This window comes from Chiloscyllium plagiosum, unplaced genomic scaffold (assembly GCF_037043375.1).
Source record: "Chiloscyllium plagiosum isolate Xiang-an unplaced genomic scaffold, Cpla_swu_hap1 HiC_scaffold_12, whole genome shotgun sequence".
NCBI classification, from domain to species: Eukaryota; Metazoa; Chordata; class Chondrichthyes; order Orectolobiformes; family Hemiscylliidae; genus Chiloscyllium; species Chiloscyllium plagiosum.
In genome coordinates this window covers 96,611,313-96,631,535 of record NW_028270150.1, presented here as the reverse complement: position 1 = coordinate 96,631,535, position 20,223 = coordinate 96,611,313, and positions in this window count along the sequence as shown.

The following is a 20,223-nucleotide window of genomic DNA, read 5'->3' as shown; positions in this document are numbered from 1 at the left end:
ATCTCCACTCTTCACTGGAGACACAACCTCACTTTACATAACTGAGTGCTCCTTGTCTCACTGTGAATTCCTGTAACTCGTACCTTTCCTGGTAATATTCCTTCAGTGGTACATATCTCCTCATCTTTCATCATCACAGACTGAGAGGATCCTGTATCTCTTAACATTGTAACCTCTTTACCTGCTGCTCCTGCCCTATGTGAGTAACCTTTACCTTCACGGCTATATGGTAGAAGAAGATCTGACACTTCCTCCTTGACCAACCTCTGAGCAGCTTGTAAGTTCCTGGTGCAGCTTTCTAGCCTCCACTGTGCTTTTCATTATCACTCCAACAAAACTCACTGGCTTATCCTGTTTTCCAACATCAGGCTTCCCAGTGCTTTTCCTAACCCACCAACACTGTGTATCATGTGGCCTGCTTTATTGCAGTGAAAATACTGGAGCTTTTTAATTTCTCCCTCCTCTTCAAGGGTTCCCTTTTTACCCTGTGGGTAAATTATCCTTCTGAGATCGATCTGTATTGAGGTCTACCTTTCCCTTTCCACGTGTGGATTTCTCTTTTCCCCAATTTCTATCCCTCATGGATTGAAATTGATTTTGGAATCCAAACTTTGATTTATGGACCAACTCATAACCATCAGTCATTTTAGCTGAAAATCTTGCCATTTTAGCTCTCTGCTCTTCCACATGAGTGTGCACTGCTTCAGAAAGGGAAGGTTTGAACTCCTGTCTCAGTGCCAATTTCTGAAGTTCAAACTCCCTCTCTTTCTCTCTTTTCTCTCTCTTTCTTTCTTTTTGTTCTGTGAAAGCAATTTGTTCTTTTTCTCTTTCCTCTACTTTCAATCCTAATTTAAACTGTTTCATTTCTGTTGCCCTTTCCTTGTGTTTTGCCTCTAACCCAAGCTGCTTCATTTTCAAAAGAATTTTAGACATCTCTAAAGATTGTGACAGTGTTTCCAGCAAATTGAAATGCTGAGGTATTGCTGTAACGATCTGTCCTTTCCTCACGGAAGGGGGCAGCTCCAACCCCAGCTTGTCTGCTAATTCCAGCAGCTTGGCCTTAATCAGCTTTTGTAAAACCCCAAAGGTCACTTCTTCCATCCCCAGAAAACTCCCGGTGACTGGAAGGGCCATTGCTATCCCAAGTACTGTTTAAACCAACTGAATACAACACCCGAAACAAAAGACACAAACACCTACCAGTCACTGCCTTCGAGTCCAACAACCTCAATCCCAATTTGGAACGATATAACAAATCCTACAAAGAGCCCCATTCTGTTCTGGACCAAGTCAGACCCCCTCAAAACATTTCAAGAAAGTAGCCCAGACCCTAACTTTGCCCGTTGTTTAAAGCAGGTGTAATGTTGATATTCCAGGAGGGATGCAGCTGGTCAAACCACATCGCTTTAAACAGTACTTTTTTTTTACATGATTACCAAATGAAACACAAATAAAAGGGAACAAAATACCGCATAACAACTTATCAAAAAACCCAAAAGATCATCCCAATGTAATGATGCTATTCCAAATATTTGCAACAAATCCCCTTAGCAGCTGTGGGCACAAAAGGTAAAATCCAACACAGTGTCTTACAGGAGAGAAGTTAGAGAGAGAGAGACAGAGAGAGAGGGTCAGCATGGAGCTGCTTCTCTTGGGTCCAGCAGCTTCCCAACACTACTGCTTACTGACCCAACCAAACCAGAGATCAGCTGAGCTGGGAGAACTCACCTCTCCTCTATTATTGTATTATTTTCTTTTCATCTTAAAAGCCTTTTGCCTGAGGCAGTGTCTGTCAGCTACAATCAAACTGGCCCAAAAACCCATTCAAACCCAGACTTTTGGAACCTATGTTTTTATGACCTCCTGAAAATAAAGCCAATGACAACATTGCCTTGTTAAAAGAGCAACAACGTCACACAGGAACCACACTGACACAGGCCTCGGCCTCTGTCTCTGTCCAGGATGGTCGTTTCTACATTTCTAGTCAAACACCCTGTCCATCAGCTCCTCCAGGACTTGGTCAGCACAGTGATGAGTTACTGTGCTTTCTGGGCCTTGCACTATGGGATAAGGGCAGTTCCTGGCCTGTAACATGTGACGATTTGGAGAGATGAGGTTTAACTATGGGATCAGCTGCATAAACGGAATAACGTCCTGGCAACGACAAGCACAGCACCCTCTCGTGCTCCATAAAGACCGGCTCCAATATTAACATGATGGCATGGTGGCTCAGCGGTTAGCACTGCTGTCTCACAGTGCCAGGGAACTGGGTATAATTCCAGCCTTGGGTGATTGTGTTAGTGTGGAGTATACACAGCCTGCCAGTGTCTGCGTGAGTTTCTCTCAGGTACTCCAGTTTCCTGCCACAGTCCAAAATGTTCCGGTTAGGTGGATTGGCTGTGCCACATTGTGCTGTGGTGTCCAGGGATGTGCCGGCTGGGTGGGTTAGCTGTAGGAAATGCAGGGCTATGGTTTAGGGTGGGGGGTGACTAGTGGGTAGGTGAGCAAGGTCTGGGTGGGATGTTCTTTCAAGGGTTATTGCAGATTTAATGGGCCAAATGGCCTCTTTCTGCATGAAAGGCATTCTGTTCTATTCGTGTACAGATGGCAGTGCAGAAAAACACTGGGCTGTGGTGGACGAAGTACCAAAAATATCACTGAAACAAAAATACACTTTGTCAAAAACTTGGAAATTCAGTCCATAGTCAGCATTCGAAGCACTGTTCTCTTGATATATGCCGATACAAATAAAAAATGTTAAAATCTATCTCAAGGAGATAATTTGAGCATTACAGGGAGCATGAAATTCAGTGAGGAGGATATGATTAGACTTCAGGGAAACATTGTCAAAGAGTGTGGTGCTGCAAAAGCACAACGGTCAGGCAGCATCCGAGGAGCAGGAGAATCGACGTTTTGAGCATAAGCTGTTCATCAGGAATGAGGGGGAGGCCCAAGGGGGCTGAGAGATAAATGGGATGGGGTGCTGAGAATTGGGGGGAAGATAGCTGGGAATGTGGTAGCTATATGAAGGTTGGGGTGAAGGTGATTGGATGGAGAAAGGGGTGTACCGGATGGGTGGGAAGGAAGATAGTTGGGTATGACAGTTCAACAGGGCGGTGCTGAGTTGGAGATTTGGATCTGAGGAAACTGGTGAAATCCACATTGATGCCGTGTAGTTGGATGGTCCCAAGAAAGATGTGGAGTACTTCCTCCAGGCGTCCGGTGGCTAGAGTTTGGTGGTGGAGGAGGCCCAGGATTTGCATGTCCTTGGCAGAGTGGGAGGAAGAGGTAAAGCATTCGGCCACAGGGCGGTGGGCTTGTTTAGAGCGTGTGTCCCAGAGATGTTCTCTGAAATGTTCTGCAAGGAGGTGTCCTGTCTCCCCAGTGTGGAGGAGACACAAACAAGATTTGGTGAAATAACAAGTAAAATGTAAGACAGAGAAGCAGGGAAGTGATCCAGAGTTTTGGTCAGGATAATGAAGGGATTGAATATAGAATGAGCTGCACCATTTAGAAGGTTACACAGGACCAAAGAGATTCCATACAGAAACATTGTCAAAAACGGCAATATGTTGCCAAATCTTTTGATCTTCCAATAATCGGGAGAAATGCAAGAAAACCAATTTTCTAACCATCAGAACAATGTAACCCAGTGGGGAGAAAGACTGCTGATTGGTTGATAAGTCTGTGCTAATTGATTTGAGGTGTTAGATGTGGAACACAATGCAGAACATTTGATTTTCAAAGTGCGAAGGTAATTTGTTTAAAAAAGATGCAAGGTTTGAACCCAGATTTTATGTTTGCAGAGGATCAATTCCCTATATGCCAGATACTGAGCTGGAGAATGCGCTCGGTCTATTATCTTAAATCGGTTGTTGGTGTCGATACTAGCACACTTCGGATTGTTCAGCAAGTCATATCCAAACACAATCACATCTGCTGAAAGTACTTGCACATCAGCTAGTGCTGGTACAGGTGGGAAAAGAGGGTGAGGTGTCCTGAGTAAGAGATTAAGCAGTGCAGAGGGCTGTTGAGCTAGTAGTCTGGGTGGCATAGGGCCTGGGATGCAGTTTAGTTAGATTTGGGTGAAACTATTTGAGGGAAGATTCTGCATGCACCAGTAAGAGCTGATGATCATTAGTCTTGGTGGGATGCATTAGCAGAGTTCGAATGAGTGTGAGGTAGCAGAGAGAGCATAGTGACACTTACCCTTGCTGAGTCCAGAAGCTCCTGAAACATCTACCCTCACCCCTAGGTGTTCCTCAGGACCATGGATATTGGACTGACCCAACTGGCAACTTAAAGCAAAGTTGGCAGATCCTGGTCCCACGGTCTCCACTGTTATCCCTGAAGAAAAAGCTCAGTCCATCTCTCCCACGCCCTGGCAATCAGGACATCCAGGTCCACAAGAAGTCAGGTCGCATCTGCCTCTGTTGGCCAATGGTCGGCCAAACCTTCTGACACTACAACTCTGAAGGGTAGTCCCTGGCTTATAGAAATCCTCCTGGTGTACAGCTGGCAATTCAATATGATGCTCCGGGTCGCGGGTATCAGAGAGTGTCTCAATAATAGTACCTACTATTATGGCTGGTGAATGTGGCAAACATGTTTCTTACTGTTTTCTGTATTTTTCATTGTGGACTGGAGTTAAAAACAAAGAATAGTTGATAAACCAAAGGATTTCAGGAGGATTGACGCATGTTTTGAAAGCCAGTAATCTGACATTCATTGTGAGCAATGTTTACACAGCTGCTTGATTGAGCAGTGGTTAATGTGTCATTGCAGATAAACTGGAGTGAAGGGGTTACATACGGATGGAACTTTAGACTGTACATGTAGCTGACTAGTCAGTGCCCTAGCAATTAGGTATTTACAGTACAGGCCTCCTGCCTCACAACCAGCATGTGACTGTTTCTCAGTTAACCAAACAGCCTGAGGTTGTGAAGAGGTTCGGGAGAAGCTTTTCAGATGCGGTAGAGCTCAGGAGCTCTCTCTATTCTCTGCCATGAAAAACACTTTAAGCCTGAACAAAACCAATTAATTTCCTCTCCAACAGTTGCTGTAAGTTGTGACTTTCAATAACTAAGTCTGAGATCTTCTCGACGTGAACCAGCCACACTGTGCTCTTTGCAAACCAGTGGAAACATCTGGAGAAAGAAGACTGAGAAGCAGCGTTCTGACCAGCACAAGAACCATTTCAGCACATCCCATGAACAGAAAACACTCAACTGCTCTCCCAATTTTCCCTCCACCCACAACACCCATGTTGTTTCCTGTCCGTCTGTCTATGTGTAAGGGACAGTTTTTAAGAGATTAGAATTAGAACATTGTCAATTGTCACATGTACTCAACTTCACAAGTACAAGAGCACAGTGAAAAGTTTGCAATGGCACCACCTTCGGGACAAACTACCTCGGGACAGTTTTTAGATACAAAATAGAGAAATAAAGGGGAATAAAAGGAAAAATGTTACATTACTTACACTTATTCACAGTATCAGTTGGAAAAAAATGAAATAAAGTTAACAAGATAATCATGACGGTAAAAACAATGACTGCAGATGCTGGAAACCAGATTCTGGATCAGTGGTGCTGGAAGAGCACAGCAATTCAGGCAGCATCCGAGGACAGGCAAAATCGACGTTTCGGGCAAAAGCCCTTCATCAGGAATAAAGGCAGAGAGCCTGAAGCGTGGAGAGATAAGCTAGAGGAGGGTGGGGGTGCGGATAGAGTAGCATAGAGTACAATAGGTCAGTGGGGGAGGAGATGAAGGTGATAGGTCAGGGAGGAGAGGGTGGAGTGGATAGGTGGAAAAGGAGCTGGGCAGGTCGGACAAGTCCAGACAAGTCAAGGGGATCGTGTTAGCCTTTCTACAAAGGGCTACAGTAGATCAATGCAGGGACTTCCACACGTGGTCTGACCGGATTCACAAACCTCTGACCACCCGCACCATTCCCCAGTATAACATCCATCCTGCTTCCCTCTGGCATCTCACCCACTGGCCGTCCCCACTCCCCTTGGGCATCTCATCCAGGCTGTCCCCACTGCCAACTCACCGGGTGTCCCAGCTCCCCTCGTGCCTACAGCCTGCTCTACATCAGGCGAAAACACCGAAATGGGGAAAAGGGGAAAAGAAAAAGGATCAGAAAAAGTGAAATAAACTGAAGGAGTGGAGCAGCTCTGGTTGGAGCGTCCCACTCCACCTCCATCTTGTCGTCTTACTGGAGTGTGAGCTACACTGTAGTAGAGTTATGTGCTGACTGTTCCTCTTTGTTTACCTGAGACTCCAGTATTACCTGAAACAAGCTGTAATTCATGTTCAGTGCAGAAACCAAGTTTCTGACAATCACGGTCTGAAAGGAATGTGATTTTGGGAATTTTGGATATCTTTTAAAATGCATAATTTGGACAATAAGTACAGAAATAGTGGGGCTTGATTAACAGTGTATTATCTTTGTGAGCTATAACAAGGTTTGGGCACTCGTGTGAGATCGATTTGATAAAGAATCAATAAGGGTTTGGGAATGGTGTAGGTGTTGGTGATGGAAAGTATCAGGTTCTGTATTACCTTACAGCGATGGCACTTGTTAAAATAAAGAATTTCCTGCAGCGGGCAGAGTTGTCCCTCACAGTTTTCAGGGAAATTACAAAGACCATGTTGCTTGACTTGGTGGGTGACCTCGAGGTGGCATTGCCTGGCAGAGTGAGGAATGCAGCGATAATTGAAATACTGGCACAGCACTTGGGTTGAGAGGAAATACAAGAAATGCTGGGTCCTCCAGGGAGTGAAATATCAAATCAGGTGATGCTCAGTAACAGTCATAGCAGCTTCAGTGAGAGGAGACAATGGGATAACTAGCGATGGCAGAACATGGAAAGGACAGAGCAGAAAAATACAGAGATGAGCAACAGAAAAGAATAAAGAAAAGAGCAGGGAAAGATAAGGAAAGGGAAATGGTGTTGGAAAGAGTGGAATGAGTGAAGGTGAATTAGACCTGCAGAGAGAGACAATGTGAGAGAATATGTCTATCAGGTTAAAATGATACCGTCAAACGAAAGACTTCAGGCCCTGATGCAGAGAATCTGAATAATTTGAACAATTTGAAGGCTGGCGCAGAAATGTTTATCCTTGTTGAAGCCCTACCAAGACGGTCCTCCTCCTGAGTACAGCCGTGATATTCTCCCCAGTCAAATACACAACTCCCACTCCACTCTTGCCTCCCCTTCCCTCCTTCTGGTAACATCTGTACCCCGGAATATTGAGCTGCCAGTCCTACTTTAACAGGAGATCTATCAGCACAGGGTCAGGATTTATGGACACAGCCTGGACAAACCCATATTGAATGCAAAAGAGATCAGCAAAGCAATTATGACAGGTGCATCCGAGCATTAGGAGAATTTAAATATTCACCAACATCCCACGGTGAGGACCAAAGGCTAGTAACTGATCGCCAGGCAGCAGTAAGGGCCAATGATTCAGAGCTAATCCATAAAATTAAACCTTTCTTCAGTCACGCTCACAACTTCAAAACAGCTAAAATTGGCACAGGAAAATGAAGGCAATGGCCAAGGTAAGGAACAGAGAGCTGGAAATGCCCCAAGATCCCCTCCACAGATCAGAAGCCAAATTATTGAGGGTGAAGGTGAAAATTGGGAGCCAAGGTGTACCCGTTGTTCCAAAACGAGGCACTATTGCTCAGAATGTAGGAAACTGAGAAGGAAACCCATGGGGCACATTAGAATTCATAAGAATGAGTCTGAAATGGAATTGAATAAAATAAATACCACGGATCAGATTGTAACATTAATGACAAAGGACAATCTGGTGGAGACACTCCTGTGAATGCAGAAGGATTGCATACAGTAGACGAGAGAAATGAATGTCTTTTTTTCCTCTAAGAAAATAACTCCAATTTCTTCAAAGGCAGCATAACTATACGAAACCATGCAGGAGTGACACAAACTCTCCTGATGGAGAAGCAGTTACTTTTCACCACAGAGAGGTAACTGAAGCCATTATGTTGGTAAGTAGGATGGATGGAGAGTATACCCCACTTTCTCTGTTTAAAGTCCAGTTGGAGTGTGATTTGTTAACTGGACCAGTGGTAGAGCAGTTAGCTAAGAAATTTCCTGTGGAAGGAGGTGATTTATTCCTGGGGAATGATTCATTTGGAATAATAGTTGTACCTTTGCCGAAAGTCCAGATGAGCCAAAGGAGGCAAAACAGTTGCAGAAATGGGTTCCGGTATTTTCTATCAGGTATAATGGCCGTAGAAATAGATAAACGATGTCCACGCCAGTCCAAACCCGGCTCCTCCACATGATAAACAAAGGACATCACCAGAGAATCACAGGGTCACTGCAAGCAGATGTGAGGGAAGCTGAAACTCTGTTTAAAAATTAGAATGGCTCCAAAGAGGTATTTGGGATGTCCTCATTAATTGAGGCTCTGGAATTAGATCCAGGGTTAAGTCAGTTAGCACAGGCAGCTCATACTGAAGCTGAGGCTGAAGGAGTTCCAGAGAGTTATGTTGTTAGAAACAAAAGATAGATTTATTTCAAATTCTGTGGAGAAACCTGGATTGGACTGTTTTAAAGATATAAGAAAGAACACATTGGGTTATTTTTATAAAAATGCATTTTTTTTTTGAAAGTGCATAGTTTCAACGAAATTCTAAAGTAATTTGATGCAGGTCACCTACCTGAGTTTTATGACTGCGAGAGAGCTAATGTCTAGTTTAAATAATATTTTGAATACAGTAGAGATAGTTTTTGCTTTCAGGTGAGGAAAGACATTATGGGAAAACATTGCTCAGGTCAGCTCCCTCTCTGTTATTTCTGTTCCAATGATGCCAACAGCGACAAGGAATCCTCGGAAATGTCCACCTCTTTCCTGAACAGAGGATTCCCCACACAGTGGTCGACAGGGATCTTAGCCGTGTATCTGACCTATCTCCCTCACTTCTGCCTTCACCCCCTCTCTTCCCTCCCACAACACTGATAGTGACCCACTTGTCCTCACCTACCATCCGTCCAGCATCCACATCCAGGGGATCATTAGCTGCTATTTCCGTCTCGTCCAGCTGCATGTCATCACAGACACTTATTCCCTTCCCCTCTCTTCTCAGCCTTCCACAGGGACAATTCACAAAACTTTCCCACACCCACATGGCACCAGTCCCTTTACTCCCTCCAACCTCGCTCTCCAAGGCCCCAGACCTACCTTCCAGGTGGAGCAGCACTTCACTCAATCTAGTCCATTGTATTCACTGCTCACAATGTGGTCTCCTCTCCACGGGGAAGACGAAGCATAGACTGGGTGATCACTTCACAGAACACCGGCATGCTGTCCACAGAAATGGCCCTGCACTTTCTGCCACTTGTACACCCCACCACATTCCCCTGGCCAACATGTCTATCTTGGGCTTGCTGCAGTGTTCCAGTGAAGCTCAGTGCAAGCTGGGAGAACACGTTTCTGCTTGGGGAGCCTGCAGCTTTCTGGACTCAGTACTGAGGTCAACAATTTTAGGGCTGACCACATTCTCAAATGTCCTTATCCCACCCCCTACACATCGGGCATTGACTGAATCTACCGTGTGTGCCTCAAAGACGTCAGGGAGAGCAGACTGACCTCACTGTGTCTTTATCACTGACTCAAGGAACCTGGATTGTTCAATTGTGATCCCAGAATGACTCAATCCATCTCATCTTTTCATAAGTTTCACTAAATGAGCAAAAGGGTATTTTCCCATATTCTCCAGATGTTTTCTGAACTTAGTCCAGCTCACGGCATATATACGGGTGTTTGTACAGCAACTCAGAAGCTGAGATTGAATCCTATATCTCGTGAAATAGAAAATATACAGCCTTATAACTCAAACAATACATAGAATACACCAGAAACATTGACCATAACAGGATGAAATTCCCTGAGATAACAAACATTAAAATGATGGATTTCCTTCGGCTCTCCAAGTGTCGGTCCATGGAATGCTGCCCCCTGCTGTCAGACTGGAGTCTCCTGCGGGCTCTGCTGGCCACTAAAATGTACCTCCCAGTGAGAGCATTGAGCAGCAGAATCAGAACAAATGGGAGCACTGGGGTCAGAATGTAGTGAATAAGCTCAATCGATCCCCAGATCAGAGCCACATAACATATACTTTAGCCACACAAAACCAGGGATGATTCTTCAGACTATACCAAGGTGTTAACATAAAATACCAGGAAATGTTCTTTAAGCAGGTGAGGACAGTTATTGTTCCCAGAACCACGGCTGCTGTTTTCTCAGTGCAATAGTTGTCTTTGCCTTTTGACAACAAATGGCCACAAATCGATCAAAGGTGAAAGCGACAGTGAACCAGACAGAGCAATCCAGAGCTGCAAATACAAGGAGGGCGTGGATGTTACACACAGGGACGGTCTTCAGAAATGCAAATTCATTTTGATAAATAATTGGAATGTGCCACAATATCAGATCAATAATAATGAGCAGTGTGTCCACTGCTGCCATGGCCACCAGGTAGTGAGTGATACATTTTGAAAGATCACACTTTCTCTGCGACAGAATCACTATTGTGACTATATTTACTATGAGAAAGGGAGATAAACAAGATCATGTTATGTTAATCTGAGAACAAACCTTATTACAGTTACAGTCAGTAAGTTACAGTACTTGTTGAAATATTCAAAACTGTTATTACATCCAGTAACGATATAATAATTGAACATAAACTGGAATTATTGAATGGATATTTCGTATCTGTCTCCAGGATGCAAACAACATGCCAGAAATAAGTATGAATAACAAGTTGAAAGGAAGGGATGAATTAGACACAATTACAATCAATGCAAAATGTTGCTCAGAAAATTATTTGAACCAAAGACTGATGTATCCTGTGTTCTGAGAAATTGCATCTCATGGTTTTCAAAGGAATGCTGGATGCGTTAGCAGATGCGCTGGTTTTAATTTTGCAATAGTCCCCAGAAGCTGGTGAGAATGGAGAGCAACCTATTCTCCAATCACAGGCTGGTTCTTTCCATGCTTTCCATTGATAGGTTTACTGATGAGCCTATCAGTAACAAATGCAAGAGAGAAACAACTTGTGATTGGTGATTGTGTGTTGGGGGAGGGGACAGCAGGTAGCTTGGTAAATGCTGCCAATGAGGGTGTTTCTGGGGGAAGGTGGGCTGAGGGCTAGGAACAGGTGGAGGAAGGCCAGGTCTGGGAGGGAGAGCCAGAGGGAGGAGCCAAGCCAGCCATTGCAGACAGGTCCAGGAGTGTTGCAGGGGCAAGAGGGAAGCTGCAAGGAGACTGGGAGGAGACAAGGAGGACATAAGGATGTGATGGGGAGGCCACAAGAAAATTGTCAGTATCAATCACATGAAGAGTTATGAGGATAGTCTGGGTCAAAGCATTGAAGTGACCAACAAGCCACAATCAAATTAAATAACAGGGTAGGCTCGATGGGCTGAATGGTCTCCTCCATTGCCTACACTCCTAAAGGCTTGTAAAGTCAGTAATCAAAGCACACAGATTTAATATGATTGGCAAAAGAAGTAGAGGGTGATATGAACATAATTGCTATTCACAATAAGTGATTAGGATTTGGAATACACAGTCTAATACAGTGACACATATCGATTCAATCGTAGATTATAAATATGGAACTGGAGAAATATGTGAGGGAAGAAAAGTTAAAGGACATGGGGAAACAGAGTGTGAGGGAGAGAAGAGTGAGTCCGAGATCAGTGTTGTGAATTTAAGTAAGGGTAGATCTGAGAGCATGAAATTAGACCAAACGAAAGAGAACAGGGAACTGAGGTTCAGGAAGAACACAGTAGTGATATATATTTTTATTCTATTAGATTAGATTCCCTACACTGTGGAAACAGGCCCTTTGGCCCAATAAGTCCACACTGACCCTCCGAAGAGTAACTCACCCAGACCCATTCCCTGACATTTACCCCTTCACCTAACACTATGGGCAATTTAGCATGGCCAATTCACCTAACCTGCACATTTCTGGACTGTGGGAGGATACTGTAACACCCGGAGGAAACCCACGCAGACACGGGGAGAATGTGCAAACTCCAGACAGACAGTTGCCCGAGGTGGAAATTGAACCCGGGTCTCTGGCGCTGTGAGGCAGCAGTGCTCACCACTGTGCCACTGATTATACACAATAATTGCATTCAAAATGAGAAAGGAAAATTTCCAAATGGAGCACCCACCATCTGTGTTAAAAATGACATCAAACTTCAATAAAAAGCAAATAATTGTGAAAAGTTGGCTGGTGGGTCAGCAGTTTGAACAGAAAATAAAAGTCAGCACAGAATGGGTAAAAGATTAACACGGAGTGAACAATTAGAGTACAAGAGAAACCTAGCGAGCAATATAGGGGCAAGAACAAGGTGGGCTATGATGAGAGGCATTTGTTGACATTGCTTGTTATCTACCTCATTAACACCAGATCTCAACTCTTTAATATGCAGATTCCCATTCTATCATCCACTGGATAGACACTAGACACAGAGAATTCCCAATGTGGAAATCAGACTGGGAACCTGGTGACTCAAACGCACTGCATCTTCCTCCAGCCGTCCAGCTTGGAACCCCGACACCAACAGCTGAAGATACGGTTTCTGGGTGGTGACCGCACACAGCCCACGGTCACAGACATTGGAATCCGACATGTGCCAGTCTCACCACACACCATCCTGGCACATCTCTGAGCCACTGGTAGGGCACTGCCAAGGAGGCCATTCCTGTGGAATTACGGCTGGGGAGCATAATAGTGGGAATCGGAGTTGGGAAGCTGGGGAATGATGATACTGAAGGGAGACAACTCACTATGTAAAGGGGAGGGGTTCTGTGAGAGTCAGCAACACCCCAGGTACAAGAAGGGAGGACAGTGCATTCCCAGCCCTGGCATTTCGACCCGACCTGACTAGGGTTATAGCTGGAGGGTACATAGATACAGATAGGTTGGGCGGGGACTCAGTGAGGTGTGAAGTCTGAGAGGTTATCAGGGTGGGGGGTGCTTGCAGGAAGGGTCATTTTATCCTTGAGAGTTCCCCTGTGTGCAGAGGAGGAGGCTGGACCTCAGTGTCTGAGGGAAGCCTGCTCTTGCCTTCCATCCTGCTGTGACTCAGAAATGAAGATGGCTGCACCTGAACATGAGGCCAGCAGGGTAAGTGTTTGGATGTGCAGCCTCGGGTGGGGGTGGGGTATCTGCAAGTCCGTGCAATGGGAGGCCCCTTCAAAGGGCACGGTCACTCGGCACACACCCAGACACTGAAGGACAGACCCTTTAATATTGTACATTGCAGCTCCTTCCCCAAACAGCTCAGAGCATTTAATGTCATACAGGTTTACAGCATGGAAACAGGCCCTTCAGCCCAACTTGTTCATGCTTCCCAGATGGTATAGTTAAACGTACCCAGTTTGGATACATTTAGTCAATATCCCCCATAACTGTCCCAACAACGTGCCTGTCTAAATATTTCTAAAATGACAAAATTGTACTCACTTCCACCACCACCTCTGGGAGCCCATTCCAGACACTCACCACTTTCTGAGTGAAAAATTGCCTGATGCACATTTCTGTACCTCTCCCCTCTGAACTTAAGCCTTTGGCCTCTAGTTGTAGACTCCCCTACCGTGGGGAGAAGCTGTTGGCTTTCTACCTGAGCTATGCCTCTCATGGTTTTACAGACCTCTATAAGGACTGTGACAGAAAGGACATTTGAAGACTCATTTACTGAGGTAGTATGGGCTGAGGTTCGAAACAGGAAAGGAGAGGTCACCCCGTTGGGAGTTTTCTATAGGACTCTGAATAGTTCCAGAGATGTAGCGGAAAGGATAGCAAAGATGTTTCTCGATAGGAGTGAGAGTGACAGGGTAGTTGTTATGGGGGCTTTAACTTTCTAAATTAAGACTGGGCATAATGTAGTTCAAGCACTTCAGATGGGTCTCTTTTTGCCCAATGTGTGCAGGAGAATATCCTGACACAATATGTAGGGAGGCCAACATGGGGCAAGGCCACATTGGATTTGATATGGGGAAATGAACCTGGCTAAGTATTAGATTTGGAAGTAGGTGAGCACTTTGGTGATAGTGACTACTGTTCAGTTATGTTTACTTTAGCAATGGAAAGAGATAGGTATATAACGCAGAGCAAGAGTTATAGCTGGGGGAAAGGCAATTACGATGCGATTAGGCAATATTTAGGATGCATAGGATGGGGAGGGAAACTGCAGGGGATGGGCACAATTGAAATAGGGAGCTTATTCAAGGTACAGTTACTGCGTGTCCTTGATAAGTATGTACCTGTCAGGCAGGGAGGAAGTTGTAGAATGAGGGAACAGTGTTTTACTATAGAAGATGAAGCTCTTGTCAAAAGAAAGAAGAAGGCACATATTTGGATGAGACATGACAGCTCAGTTAGGGCACTTGAGAGTTAGCCAGGAAAGACCTAAAGAGAGAGCTAAGAAAAGCCGGGGAGGACATGAGAAGTCATTGCTGGATAGGATCAAGGAAGGCTAAGGCCATCTATAGATATATCAGGAATAATAGGATGACCAGAGTAAGATAGTAGTGGAAAGTTGTGTAGGGAGTAAGAGGAGATCGAGGAAGAGCTAAATGAATATATTTTGTCAGTATTCACACTGGAAAAAGACATTGTAGCCGAGGAGAATACTGAGCCAAAGGTTACTAGCCTTGACGGAATTGAGGTTCCTCAGGAGGAGTTGTTAGCAATTCTGGCAAGTGTGAAAATATATAAGTCCTCTGGACTGGATGGAATTTATCCTAGGATTCTCTGGGAGGCCAGGGTTGAGATTACTGAGCCTCTGGCTTTGATCCTTGTGTCCACATTGTCTGCAGGAGTTGTGCCAGAACATTTGAGGATAGCAGATGTTCTTCCCTTGTTCAAGAAGGGGAGTAGAGACAACCCTGGTAATTATAGACCAGTGAGCATTACTTCCGGTGTGGGTTTGGTTCAGTTAGTAAAGGTTATAGGAGATAGGATTTATAACCATCTGGAAAGGACTAATTTGATTAGGGATAGCCAACACGGTTTTGTAAAGGATAGATTGTGCCTCACAAACCTGATTGAGTTCTTTGAGAAGGCAACCAAACAGGTGAATGAGGGTATAGTGGTTGCTGTGGTGTATAGGGATTTCAGTGAGACGTTTGATAAGGTTCCCCATGGTGGGCTATTGCACAAAATATAGAGGCACGGGATTGAGGATGATTTAGTGGTTTAGATCAGAAATTGGCTTGCTGAAAGAAGACAGAGGGTGGTGGCTGATGTAAAATATTCACCCTGGTGTTCTGTTACTAGTAGTGTACCAGAAGGATTTGTTTTGGGGCTACTGGAAAAAAAACATTTTTATAAATGGCCTGGATGAGGGAATGGGATGGGTAAGTTAATTTGCAGGTGACAGTAAGGTTGGTGGAGTTATGGATAGTGCCAAAGAATGTTGTGGGATCCAGAGGGACATAGATATGATGCAGAGCTGGGCTGAGAGGTAGCAAATGGAGTTCATGTGGAGAGGTGTGAAGATATTTACTTTGGAAGAAGTGACAGGAGTGCAGTGTACTGGCTAATGGTAAGATTTTTGGTAGTGTCGATGAATAGAGAGATCAAGGTATACATGTACGTAGATCCTAGAAAGTTGTCATCCAGGTTGATAGCGTTGTTAAGAAGGCATATGGTGTGTTAGCTTTTGTTAGTGGAGGGATTGCGTTTCAGAGCCATGAGGTCACGTTGCAACTGTACAAAACTCTGGTGTGGCCGCACTTGGAATATTGCTTACAGTTCTGGTCACCGCATTGTAGGAAGGATGTGGAAGCTTTGGAAAAGGTTCAGAGGAGATTTACTGGGATGTTGCCTGGTATGGAGGAAATTTCTTACAAGGAAATGCTGATGGACTTGAGGCTGTTTTCATTAGAGAGAAGAAGGTTGAGAGGTGACTTAATTGAGACATATAAGAGAATGAGAGGGTTAGATAGGGTGGACAGGGAGAGCCTTTTTCCGAGGATGGTGTTTGCTAGCACGAGGGGACATAGCTTTAACTTGAGAAGTGATAGATATAAGACAGATATCAGAGGTAATTCCTTTACTCAGCAGTAGTAGAAATGTGGCACGACCTCCCTGTAACAGTAATAACTCTCCAAAGTTAAGGGCATTTAAATGGTCATTGCATAGACATATGGATGAAAATGGAATAGGGTGGGTCAGATGGGCTTCAGAATTGTTTCACACATTGACGCAACATTGAAGGCCAAGAGGCCTGTGTTGCGTTGAAATGTTCAATGTTCTATGTTTTAAGGTCATCCCTCAGTCTCCTACTCGCTGGTGTAAAAAGTCCCAGCCTCTCCAGCCTCTTCCCAAAACGTAAATCTTCCAGGCTTGAAAGCATCCGAGTAAACCTTCTCTGGACTATTTCCAGTTTAATCTTAACCCTTTGATAGGAGGGTGACCAGAACTGCACACAGTACGCCAAATGTGGCCTTTCCAACATCTTGTGCAGCTGCAACAAGACATCCCAACTTTTATACTCACTGCTCTCCCCAGTGAAAGCAAGCATGCTGAAAGCCTTCTTGACCATCCTGCCTACCTGTGTCTCCAGTTTCAAGGAGCAATGAACCTGTTCCCCTAGATCTCCTGGTTCTATAACATGGCCTCACCAATGACTGGGTAAGTCCTGCCCTAGTGTGACCCAGCAAAATGCAACACCTCGCGTTTATCTAAATTAAACTCCATGTGTCATTCAGGTCAGCTCTCGGCGCAGGAAAGAAGAGTTTATAATCGGTTCAGTTTCCTTTTGGCTCTTTGTTTGATTTCTTCTCTTTTCTTTATATCTGGCTTTGTAATTCTGTGCTTTAAGATGGCACTTGAGAATGGAGACTTGGTAAACCTTTCTCTGTACTTCTGTACTTGAGTACACGTGACAATAAAATCGAATTCTGACACAGATTTACGTCATTGATAAAGGAGCTTAAGACAAAATAAAGATAATTGTCATTATACAATGAGTTCGGATGATCTGGAATACACTTTCCTGAAAACATTTTAGAAACAGATCCAACAGGAGTTTACAAGGGAATTGCCAAGTACTTGACCAGCAAACATGTGTCCAGCTGTGGGGAAGGAGAGGGACAGAGCAACTCATTCTATTAATCAGTGAGCTGTGTACAATGAGCCTGTAATGTCTATATTATTCTAAAATTCTGTGAGTAAGGGAGTGATCGAAGAGGAAGACCAGTCAGCAAAAGGAAAAGAGACCGGAAAAACAAGACATGGAAGAGGGAGAGACACAAAGTGAAAGAAATGGAATTGGATAAAAAAAACTAGAAGGAAACACAAAGGCTGCTCAGGCTGGTACTTTTTCACTGAAGTGTAGGAGTTTAAGGCGTGACCTTATAGAGGTTTAGAAAATCATGAGGGACAGATATAAGGTGAATGGCAGGTGTCGTTGCCTCAGGTTGGGAATTTTTTTCAAAAGGGGAAATGTTTCAAAAGGTGAGTACAGCAAGATTTTAAAAAGACATGCGTGACAATTATTTTTTCACAAAGGGTATGGTTCGTGTGCGAGATGAGCTTCCAGAGGAAGTGGCGGATGGGGGTACAGTCACAATGTTTAAAAAGACATTTGCATAAGTAAATGAATAGGAAAGTTTTGGAGGGATATGGTCCAAGCACAAGGAAGTGGGACTAGTTTAGTTTGGGATTATGGTCAGCATGGACTGGTTGGAACAAATGGACTGTTTCTCCGTGGTATGACTCGATAACATTTTTTATTGGATAGTGAGGGCAATACTGAGGGGTGGGAATAATTAGACAGGACAGACCTGAAAGGGTTTGAACACAAAAATGAGAATAATAAAATAAGAAGTTGTTGGATCAAGAACATTTTTAGTCAAAGAACACAAAGGTAAATGAAAAACCAAAGTTTCCCATTCAGTTCAGAGTTCAGAACAGGCAGCAGAGGTTTGGATGAGTTCGGGTTTATTGAGGTTTGACACTGTGAGGTTAAAGATGATATCAGTGGAATACTCGAATCTGGATTAATCAAACCCAGAGACGGTGTAGTGTGCAGCATCCCGGATGAAGCAGGCAGGAGACGGAGATATTACAGAGGGGATGGTAAACAAGCTTTGCAATGGAGAGGATGTGGGGTCAAACCTCAGGTTAGGGTTAAAGGGCGTCCTGAGGTTACAAGCATTTTGGTTCAGCCTGAAGCCAGGGGGGACGGATGAAGTAAAATGATAGAAAACTGAATTTGTGATGGGAACCAAAGACAATGGTATTGGTCTTCTCAAGATTAAAATGAGAATATCAGGAATCAACTTAATTATAATTTGACTGGCAGGAGACAGAGACTTAGTGACAGCAGGAACAGCAAGCAGCAGAATGGGAAATGACAAGAACGATAATAAAGGAAAACCATGATTCACAGAATTACCAGCCAGACAGAGACACTTACCTGGAATACCAACAGCAGCGAGAGTCGGATAGTAAATGTGTTGAATAATCAGAATTATGTATCGGATCCGACGTCCCAAATACATTTGGTGATAATTTATAGAAAAATACTCGATTATCCCGGAGAGACTCCTGCCCATTGTGGTAACATTGCAGTCTGCTCTCCTCAGATTCTGATCTGTCATCTCTCCCTGTTTCGAGGAACGTTGCAGCTGAGACTCATTTTTTAATAGAAGAAGGAATCCACCCAGATACTCGATTAGGACCCACAGAGATTGACATTAATTACAGTCACTGAACAAACAGGTTCATCGAACTCCTTTCAATCCAGTGCCTTTGTCCCAGAGTACAATAAAACTTATACCTGGTCTGGAGAGAATATGTGAGGGTTGCTTAGTAAAGGAACAATGAAAATACGAGAATAGGCCCACAGCACCAGTGTTTACGAGAAGTGCCCCTGCTGATCCATGAAAACATTGAGCTTGGTGCCTTTGAAGAAGAGTTTGGCAAATGACAGCTATTATGCACTTGATAGATTTATTTGATAAAGTAATCGGAACTTGCTGAGTGCAGCATGTTTTATGTTATAATCGTAGATGTTCAAAGGATGAGGTGCCAGTTTGTTGACTTATTCGGAAAGGGTAAACATCTGGATTGAAGGATCAATAGCTTTCTGAGTATCATATTGACTGAGGGACATAACTCAGAGAGAAATGTGAATAGGTGAAGTTTGGTTACAGGGAGAAGGCTCTTGTGGTGCAGTGATAGTGTCCCTACTTCGAGGCCAAGAGATCTTAGGTTCAATTCCCACCTGCTCCAAAGATGTATAATTTCGAAGCAAGGTAGATAGATTACAGGAAAATATACAGTTCTTCCCTCATGGCTAGTATTAGGGAAACTGGTCTTTGTAATACATATGTTAATGACATTGTCAAATATGTTATATATCAAGGGCATGATTTCAAGGTATGTAGAAAACAAGAGAGACAGGAAGATACTGATTAGTGAGGAAGATATGTCAGATATCAGAAGATCATTCAAGCAAAAAGTTTGAAAAACTGAAACAAACAGAGAATGCTGTCGAAACGCAGCAGATCAGGCAGCATCTGTGGAGAGAGAAAAACAGAGTGAATGCTTCGAGCCCTCATAGAATAGGAAGCAAGCCATTCGGCCCATAGAGTCTACACTAACCCTCTGATGTGTGCTATCACATCCCAACACACCGCTCTACTCTATCCCTGTAACCCTGCATTTCCCATGGCTGATCCACCTGCTCTATACATCCCTGGACACTATGGACAGTTTGACATTGCCAACCCAATTCACCTGCACATTCTTGCACCAGGCACGGAAACTGGAAGCCCACCAAAGTCCTTGGCACTGTGAGGCAGCAGTGTGAACCACTGAGCCACCATGCCGCTGTGTATGACTCAGAACTGAATTGGGGGAGGGGGGGGGGATGGATTCTTTTGTATTTTTGACAGAGGCAGAAGAAAAGTAAAATGGTATCGAGACCCAGTGGAAAAGACAAGTGAGTTGCGAATGGTGTTGAAAGATAAAACGAAAAGACGTAAAATGGGGATAAATTAAGGTGTGGAAAGGAGTGCACCGGTCCTCTCTACATGGAGCCATGTAAATAAGACACAAACAAGAAAGCTGTGTGTGTAAAACATCTGAGAATATAAGAAAATGTCAGAGATTGCAGGAATTAAAGTAAGGTGAAGAAGGGATGT